This window comes from Dendrobates tinctorius, unplaced genomic scaffold (genome assembly GCF_039654945.1).
Source record: "Dendrobates tinctorius isolate UK_male_01 unplaced genomic scaffold, ASM3965494v1 ptg000135l, whole genome shotgun sequence".
NCBI lineage: Eukaryota > Metazoa > Chordata > Amphibia > Anura > Dendrobatidae > Dendrobates > Dendrobates tinctorius.
In genome coordinates, this window is record NW_027361803.1 from 60,244 (window position 1) to 70,168 (window position 9,925).

The 9,925-nt window shown below is 39.3% G+C and overlaps 1 long non-coding RNA gene across 1 annotated transcript; it reads left to right on the plus strand.

Annotated features, from left to right (window-relative positions):
* Window positions 1-2,325: 2,325 nt before the first annotated feature.
* On the plus strand, window positions 2,326-9,476 carry LOC141048355 (uncharacterized). The gene is made up of 2 exons (XR_012220039.1): window positions 2,326-2,395; window positions 6,206-9,476. It is a non-coding gene; the product is annotated as an uncharacterized lncRNA (long non-coding RNA).
* The last annotated feature ends 449 nt before the right edge of the window (window positions 9,477-9,925 follow it).

Sequence of the window (9,925 nt, forward strand, 5' to 3'; positions counted from 1 at the left end):
TCCGCTGGAAATAATGAAGTTCTACACTTGGATTTCCCCCGCTGTCCCATAAACAAGAAATGAATTGGAGGTAGAACATGGACACCTCTGCTTCCTTCAGGACGTGTCACTGCATAGCATGCACTCGACTGCTTCATTCAGGATGGCTCTCTACAGAGGTTGAGCATGCACAACTTTGATTCATTCAGATGTGGCCCTGCATAGGTCAAACGTGCACTTCATGCCACATAGATCGGGCAGTGCACTTCATGCCGCATAGGTCGAGCATGTGCACTTCATGCCGCATAGGTCGAGCATTCATGCCGCATAAGTCGAGCATGTGCACTTCATGCCGCATAGGTCGGGCATGTGCAATTCATGCCGCATAGGTCGGGCATGTGCACTTCATGCCGCATAGGTCAAGCATGTGCACTTCATGCCGCATAGGTCGAGCATGTGCACTTCATGCCGCATAGGTCGGGCATGTGCAATTCATGCCGCATAGGTCGGGCATGTTCACTTCATGCCGCATAGGTCGAGCATGTGCACTTCATGCCGCATAGGTCGAGCATGTGCACTTCATGCCGCATAGGTCGAGCATGTGCACTTCATGCCGCATAGGTCGAGCATGTGCACTTCATGCCGCATAGGTCGAGCATGTGCACTTCATGCCGCATAGGTCGGGCATGTGCAATTCATGCCGCATAGGTTGGGCATGTTCACTTCATGCCGCATAGGTCGGGCATGTTCACTTCATGCCGTATAGGTCGAGCATGTGCACTTCATGCCGCATAGGTCGGGCATGTGCACTTCATGCCGCATAGGTCGAGCATGTGCACTTCATGCCGCATAGGTCGAGCATGTGCACTTCATGCCGCATAGGTCGGGCATGTGCAATTCATGCCGCATAGGTCGGGCATGTTCACTTCATGCCACATAGGTCGGGCATGTGCAATTCATGCCGCATAGGTCGAGCATGTGCACTTCATGCCGCATAGGTCGAGCATGTGCACTTCATGCTGCATAGGTCAAGCATGTGCACTTCATGCCGCATAGGTCGAGCATGTGCACTTCATGCCGCATAGGTCGAGCATGTGCACTTCATGCCGCATAGGTCCGGCATATGCACTTCATGCCGCATAGGTCGAGCATGTGCACTTCATGCCGCATAGGTCGAGCATGTGCACTTCATGCCGCATAGGTCAAGCATGTGCACTTCATGCCGCATAGGTCAAGCATGTGCACTTCATGCCGCATAGGTCGAGCATGTGCACTTCATGCCGCATAGGTCGAGCATGTGCACTTCATGCCGCATAGGTCGAGCATGTGCACTTCATGCCGCATAGGTCGAGCATGTGCACTTCATGCCGCATAGGTCAAGCATGTGCACTTCATGCCGCATAGGTCAAGCATGTGCACTTCATTACGCATAGGTCAAGCATGTGCACTTCATGCAGCGCATGGCTCTGCAGAATTCGAGTATGAGCACCACTGCTTTATTAAGGACATGGCTCTGCAGCAGTCAAGCATGCGTACCTCTGCTTCATTCAGGATGTGGCTCTGCAGCGGTGGAGCAGGCTCATCTCTGCTTTAGGCCTCTTTCACACATCCATGTTTAAACATGGATGTGGAAAAAATGGTACTGGTGACATCAGTGTTTTCCATCTGTTTGTCCGTTTTTGCCATCAGTGCGCCATCCTTGTGTCTGTCTTTGACATAAGTGTGCCATCCGTGTGTCCATTTGTACCATCAGTGTGCCATCCCCATGTCCGTTTTTACAAAACTTCTCCGATACTTGGCAACTTTAAAAACAGACAGTACACATAGAGCACACGGATGATAAACGGATGCCATCCATATGCTGTATGTGTATTTCACGGACCAATAGCCTTGTGTTGCCCATTGTCATCCGTGCTGCCGATAGAAAACAGACATGTCTCCATGTGGTTTGTACAGACACACAGTTCGTGTAAAAACGTTGACGTTACATAGCACCGTAGGTTATAGTGGGTATGTGTGGTGTCTGTGAAAAAAACGGATGCTGCACGTATTGGAAACGCGGAGTGTGAAGGAGGCCTGATTCAGGACGCGGTTCTGCGGAGGTTGACCTGATTCATTCATCACGTGGCTCTGCCGAGCTGATTCTTCGGTTTCAGAGCCCCATTCTTGGGCCCCAGAGGTCGGAGCACCCCACGATCGGTAACTTATCCTATATTCTATGGGTTGGGGATTATTTATTATTTTGGGATCTGACATTGCCCAAAGTGACAGATTTCCACCCATCATAATTTATCATGTACATTAAAATGTAATATATTCACATTACTACACAGTTTAATTCTATTTTTTTTTTCTTTCCATATTTATACTTGATGTTACTACGCAGCTCCAGAATTCTCCAGTTTCATGAAATCCTGTAAGTGCTCGTTCTTCTACTACCAGGCTTTTGTATTTGGTTTATATGTTTTGTTTTGTTTTTGGATGGGGCATGATGGCTGGCAATTGTCGCGGCATTATTGGGTCAAATCTCTCCGAAATCATCTAGCACATAGTCACGCTGTTTGCCAATGACCGGGTGTCCAGTCTCCTGGTAGGCTTGGGCTAGTGAACAGCCTGTGCCCCATGCTGGTGACCCCTAGCTTTCATATTCTGCTCCCGAAAAATAAAAGTTGACCTGTTGTTGGTTGTTATGGGCAACAGAGGTTTTTTTTTTTTTAGACAATTCTCATAAATCTCACCCCATCAACTAGAATTTCAGTGCAGGTTTATAAAAAAAAAGACTATCTTTGCGGTCCATAGCAACCATCACGCTGTTATTTGTTTCTACGGACAATAAAGAATAGTGCTGAGTGCACCAAAGGGAAGATATAGTATAAACTGTCTTTGTTGCCTATAGCAACCAATCAGAGTGCAGCTTTCATTTCCACACTCCGCTCTTGAAAAATGAAAGCAACAATGTGATTGGTTGTTATGGACAATAAAGACTGGCACTAAGTGCGCCACAGGGAAGATTTAGTACAGGCCATCTTTGTTGCCGATAGCAACCAATCGCAACGTCGCTTTCATTTTTCAAAAGCAGATTACTTAGATGTAAGCTACTCTCTAATTGGTTGCTATGGGCGACAAAGATGGTTTTGGATGATCGTGTGGTTATTTTAAGAATTGTTGCACATGTTTTACTTAATATATATTTATACCAATCACACACACACTTACCAACATCTCTATTACTAAAATGCAGACTTTTAGGTTCCACCAGAATATTAAAATCCAGATGGGAACATCCTCTTTTGAATGGCGTTTACATTCACTTTTCATTGTTTCCCAAAATCCGGGCAACTATGTCTTACATTGCGGGAAGGATTCCTGGTTGCGGGGTGGGAAACCTCCAAGTTGGGGTGAAGTCATATATACACATCAGCCGGTATCACGTGGTCTGCACCAAAATTGTGGTAAAACCATGGCAAAATAAAAAAAAAATGTTCACATCGTCTTCCAATGGTGCAATAATGGTCATCTGTGCACCATACCGACCCTATGAGGTCCCTATAATGGCCGTCTCCTATAAGGGCTGTCACCCACGTACCAATATAAGCGACTAATACATTGAAGAGGAGAACATGGGGACAATTTTATTTCCCTTTTTTTTTTTCCTTTTACCTTTCCGCAGTTTCTGTCCTTTATCGTGGCTTCGTGGTCGGCCTTAGCAAGTGCCGGCAGTTAGAGATTCTCATTTTCCTACAAAGTTCTGCTTTTAAGGACATAAAAGAGTCCATTAGTCATTGGATCCCTTTGGTCTCTATATATATGTCTGCTTTATATAACGTATACTTCTTGCGAGAGATCCACTAACAGCCATAAAGAGCATTTCTAAGAGGCTGAAAGCTCTTCCTTCCCCATATTCCAGCTGAATTACCGAAATGCCTGATAAAAATAAACTGGTGGAGTTCAGCAAAGCACTAAAAGCAGGATTCCGCGTCAGGATGCTTATGTCTGTGTGCGCTGTATTGAAAATATGTCAAGGATACAGATTTTTTCACCTCTCTAGAAACTTTTTATTGCACCAAAGAATGTAAAATTTCAAGAAATGAAGCAAAAAAAAAAATCTTCCATAATTTTGAGTATAAAGATGCAATGCTGATTACCGGTATGTATCTCCATGGTTACAGACTACAAATAAATCCTTTGTAGTCTGATCCTGCAGTCATGTGTTACTTCACTCCCTCTGCCTACACTTATTACTAAGGGAGCTTTCACACATTAGATAAATGTCAAATGAAATGGACCATAATGGAAGCTCATCGGCTAATTCGGCAATGCTGAAGATTATTTGTTTTGACCCACGATTGACCGTTTAATGTTCATAATCATTTAAAATGCAGATTGCGTGTGTTGGATTTTTCCGGCCAATGATCAGATCTGGCATCATCATGCTCATGACATTAATCTAGAATGAAATGGGTTATTTTGTTCATGATGGAAGATCATCTGCCGATTTGGTGAAATAGACGATCATTTATTTCAACTGATGATTGACCATTGATCTTTCGTAATCGCTCAAAGCACTTGTTGGGCATGTTGGCTTTTTTCGGCCAATGACCAGCCCTTTCACATCATGCACATTAGATAAATCTAAGATGACAAGTACTATTTTGATCGTCACAATGGAGGATTATCGGCTGGATTGTTGAAACAAGATCACTTGTTTTGACAGACGATTTACCTGCGAACGTTTGTAGTCACTCAAAATGCTGGTTGGGTATGTTGGATTTTTTTCTGTGAATGATCACCACTGGATGAATCGTTGATGGAAAATATTCAATATCGGTCTTTCTAGTTGGTGATATCAAATCTTCAAACATTTTTCTCATTTTTATCCACTGTGTAAGAATAGAGAACAATGGAAGAGCGTAACACATGACTACAGGTTTGTTTGTAATTTGTAACCCTGCAGGTCTATTTATATAAGACCTACCATAACTTGGCCTCAAAAGAGCCCTAAACGTGTATAACCAAAACCTCCACAATCATTAATCACTCTTGTCTGAGTCCATCTTGGGATGAATGAATTAAACCAGTGGTCAATGATTGCCCCTGGCAAACTAGAGGTGTGATATTTTGGTCTTGGGGTTTTAATAGTTTAATCTACAGCTCATGATCATCTTGTATGAGTTAGCTGTTAGGAGCAATTTACTTACTCTACTGCTAAAGTTCATTATTTTCATAATGTGATGTCATGTGGTGTGGTGTGCACACTTGTTCTGTGTCCAGTGTACGACTGCTAGGTTAGAGTAACCCAAGCAAATTGTATGTAGAATGTTGTTCGTAGACCATGCTATCACTGATTTCATCACTTCCCGTCAGATTCCATTGGTTTAGTAACAAAAAAAAAAATTAAGTCACAAAAACCTACAAAAAATCCCCTTGGTCGAAAACTTAAAATAATTTAAAGTTGCCAATAAATTGAGTTCTATTGTTTCATAACCAATAACTAGTGTTATATGTGAAAAGGTGGATATTTTTGGCCAAGAGGAAAGCAGTCAAATATTTCTATATTTACCAAGATTAGAAATTACCCCCTATCCCTTGGATAGGACAAAACTTCCCGATCACTGGGGGTCTGATCACTGGGACCCCCACTGATTCTGAGAACTGGGCTCTCAAGAGGTCGAGCATACACATCTCGGCTCCATCAATTTTTATTAGGAGTCCTGAGACCAGCCCCGTTCTCGGGTTCTGTGGGGTCCCAGTGGTTGAACACCAAGCAATCTAAAAGTTATTCTATACCCTATGGTTAAGGGGGAGACATCTAATCTTGGTACATACCCTTTAACAAACTACTTGTATTATTTCTGAAATAGTTTTGTATTGTTTTTAGCTTGTTCGAGACTTTGGGTGTTTTTGTAATTTTCTTACATTTTTTTATTTCTTTGATTGGTCTTCTATAGCTCTTCATTTAGACCTGGCTATACTTTTCCATTCTTTTATAGTAGTCCAAAATTCTTCTGAATGTGAAGGAACTGTAAGTCTCCCTGGAGCTTTTTGACCATCATCCTCTCTATATATAGTATAACCTTCCAGGAAATTAAAGATTTATCAAAAAATCCTATTTTTCTTAGTTCCCAATATTTTGTATCTGTGGTTATAATATAGCTTTAGTTATTAGTCATCCCAGGGATTACTGAAAGATTAATCCTTTCATTTTTTTTTCTTCTTGTTCTCAAAGCATGTAAACGCAAAGAGCAAGAACCGAACAAAGACCGAAACAACTCACAGAAGAAATCCCGCCTAGTTTTCACAGATCTCCAAAGAAGAACACTTTTTGCCATCTTTAAAGAAAACAAGCGCCCGTCCAAAGAAATGCAAATCACAATTTCTCAGCAGTTGGGCTTGGAACTCACTACCGTCAGTAACTTCTTCATGAACGCCAGAAGACGGAGCCTGGAAAAATGGCAGGACGATTTAAGTACAGGGGGAAGTTCATCAAACTCCAGCACTTGTACCAAAGCATGAGAGGGATAATGGCTTCTTAGTGGGCACAACTCAACTCTACCAAATAAAAAAGAGAGAGAACAGAGGATATATATAATATATTTTTGTTGTTATTAGTGGGGCCATTCACTGGTGATAATCTGCGTATTTGTGAAAAATCCTTCTTGGCTCAAATGGAAAAATCAAAATGTTCACGTGGGATCCCCATGTTGTGACTAGCAACCGTCATCTGCCGTTGGGAACTATGGATGTGATAAAGAGAGTCCATCTGGTCAGCAAACCAATTCGCATCTTCCAAGCAGTCTAAATCTTGACATTCAATGGAAATCCCAAGTAACACACATCTCATTACAACGAGTCTCATGCCCATCAGGCCATGACATCGGGTTTAACATGCGAGCCAGCAAAACACAATACTGGTTGTCATCCAACTCTATCCATAGCACAAGAGTTCTACAAAAACATCTCTTCGATCAATCCTACACAAAGACCATAATTGAGCACAATGTCAAAAATTCTAAGACTTATTTTTATGTTTTTAATTTACTTTCATGTCCTATTTTTTATTTATTTATTTTTTTTTCATTTTATCTTACGGTTTTATTTGTTAAGGTCCATCTTACAGCCATATTATTTTCAGCCAATTCTCTCAATCCACACAAGTACAATTGCAAAAGTACAGTGTTAAGCACAAAAGGACGTTCATTTATAGAAATCCAAGAAATATTCGCTGCCGCAAGTTTAATTTCCTTAGTATATAATCCTTTACACAATTCATGTATTTTTTATGTAGGATACAATAGTTACTCAGGAGACATCTTAACTGCACAGATAGATTTTATTCCTTCTTTTTAATCATTATAATTATTATTTTTTTTAATTTTCCATAATTCCAATAGTATATTTTAGTTATTTTTTGTCTGTCTATTTAATAGAGATGGATAGATAACTCAAATATTATTTTTTTTTCTTTTCATTTGTTTTACCTGATCGTGTCAGGTCTAAGTACAAGACTCCGTGCCACCGAAACCGTCTTTCATATATGTCCTTCGTTTACTTTCATCCTATCTGGAAAAGAAGGTACCGCACACACCAAAGAACCAAAACCATGACTAACCAAAGAAAAAGTAAAACAAAAAAGTTTTACAGCCTAAACATACTGTGATTACTTCAGAAAACCAGATAGCTTACCCTCCTCCAGTTTACGTTTTGTGTTTTTTTTTTCCTTTCGGAAGTTTACTCTACAGAAAAACCAAAAATATTCAATGTCTCTGTGGACCCCCATCCTTTCCTGTTTGGTAGACATTCTTCAAAACAAAATCCAACGTTTCAATATTTTGTGTTGGCGTTTTACCAGTGGATGGCCCTGTCCTTGAAAACTCGAGTCTGTGTTCCAAAGCTAAAGCCAAAGGCTATAATATTCCTTTAAAGACACTTGAGACTGTTTTTTTTATGTACTACTTAATCGAAACCAAAGAAACTTTTTTCTGCACCTAATTCTTCTGAAACAAAAAAAAACTGTTCCATCGAAAGAAAGGAAGCACGTCAGGAAAAGTATCAACACACTGTGTTTGGATAGACATCTTACACACCTTAGGAAGCAGGTCTCTGAAATAGGGGTTTACAAAGGGTTGGAAGGAAAAAAAAAATGCGACCGAAAAAAATAAAATAAATCTACAGTATGTGCTCGCTGCTTCATCTAACAACTTAGTCCTCTTAAAGTTGAAGATTGTCTTTATTTTGTGCCTATGCAGTTTTTTCAAAGAACAAGGAATTGACCGACATGAACCTCAACAGCTGCAATACCAAAGATGAGTTCTCACAACTTTTTGTTTTCAGTTCATATTTGTCTTCTTGCATGGCTTAATGGTTTCCAGTGCCATCAGTAAGCTTTGTTAGTGGTACTTTTGTCTTCTTGATCAAAGAAACTGGTTTCTTCCACATTACACAGTGTATATTTCCGCTTAGAATAACTCATGACCATAGATATGGAGCCTAAGATGTTGGGATAGTAAAGAAGAGTCTTGTTCGTAAGAACAAGCCCCGGTTGTAGAAACTCATTGATGGCAGCTATTTTTGTGACTGGGATGATTATGTGATCACTGATCACATGTTATAGCCCATGTGGGCACCAGTATCTGACCATGTGATAGGCTAAATATTGCCTAGCTCACAAAATAGCTGACCTGTGCCAAATTTGCTAACTCCATAACCAAAATGCCTTCCATCCACAAAATAGTGTTACTTGCTGAAAAAAAAATGGTGGTAATGGTAAATACACCAAAATCAGTTCAATTTTATTTTATTTTCATTAACAACATTTTTCATATTTCTAACAGACGGATGGAAAATTTTACAATCAAATTTTTTTTTTTTTCATTTCAGATTTACAGATTGTTTTTTTTCTTAATAATTATTATCCATTAATTATAAATGTCCAATGAAAAGTTTGAGATGTTCAAATGTTAATCTGAATAGATCATTGTAATTTTTTTTTTTTTTTACTATATTTTACAAAAATGCAAAATTTTGAAAAAAAATCTAAGATGTCACAATGCCAGTAAATACACTGTGGGCATGAATTATATGATTAATACTTTAAGGAACACTGTAGCTGATGTTATACCTTGGGCAGGTTCCGAGGGGGCGGGGCAGTACTGAGAACTACACAGAACACCAACGATAAGTCTTGCTCCTCCCTTGCTGTTCCTACACCCAAGTTTAATGTTTTGTTTTTTTATTCTTTTCCTGGAGTGTTCCCTTAACCATGTCTTGTATCCCAACATCTTACGCAAAGCCTGGCAGTTAATATCATGGGCACAGCCAAGATGAGTTCAACTTTCAAGAAATCTTGGGTATTGTTTTATTATCCTCGAAAGAACAAAGGAATGTGTTTATTTCATATGGTTGAATAGCTTTATTTAAATCTTCGTTAACAACAGCTAAATCCAAAGACCTGACAATAACTAAAAGAGCAGGAAAAAAAAACGAAAAAAAAAAAACAACAACGCTCAAATCTGCTTGTGTTATAGAAATCTACAGTCCTTTCTGCATTACAGAATTACAGACAAAGTGTTTGAAATCTGGAAAGACCCTACGTAGTGTAAAAAAAAAAAAGAAATATTAATTGCTTGTCAGAAAAAAAAAATATTTTTTAGGTTTTGAAAACAATTTATTGGTTACATTGGCTTGTATTTATTTATTAAAATTGATGTAATATTTAATTTATTATAATTTAATTAATTACCCAATATTTTAAATCTTGTTCCCCCCATGACTCCAAAATGGTATATAGTAAGTAACATAATTTGTTCTTTTTTTTTTTTTGTAAAATGTATTGAAATTTTTCTGTAATTGTGTTTTGGCTAATTTTCATCTTAAAATAAGTGAAAATTGTAAAAAAAAAGTATCAAAGATGCTTTTTTTTGTTGTATTATATCACATTTTCTAAAGT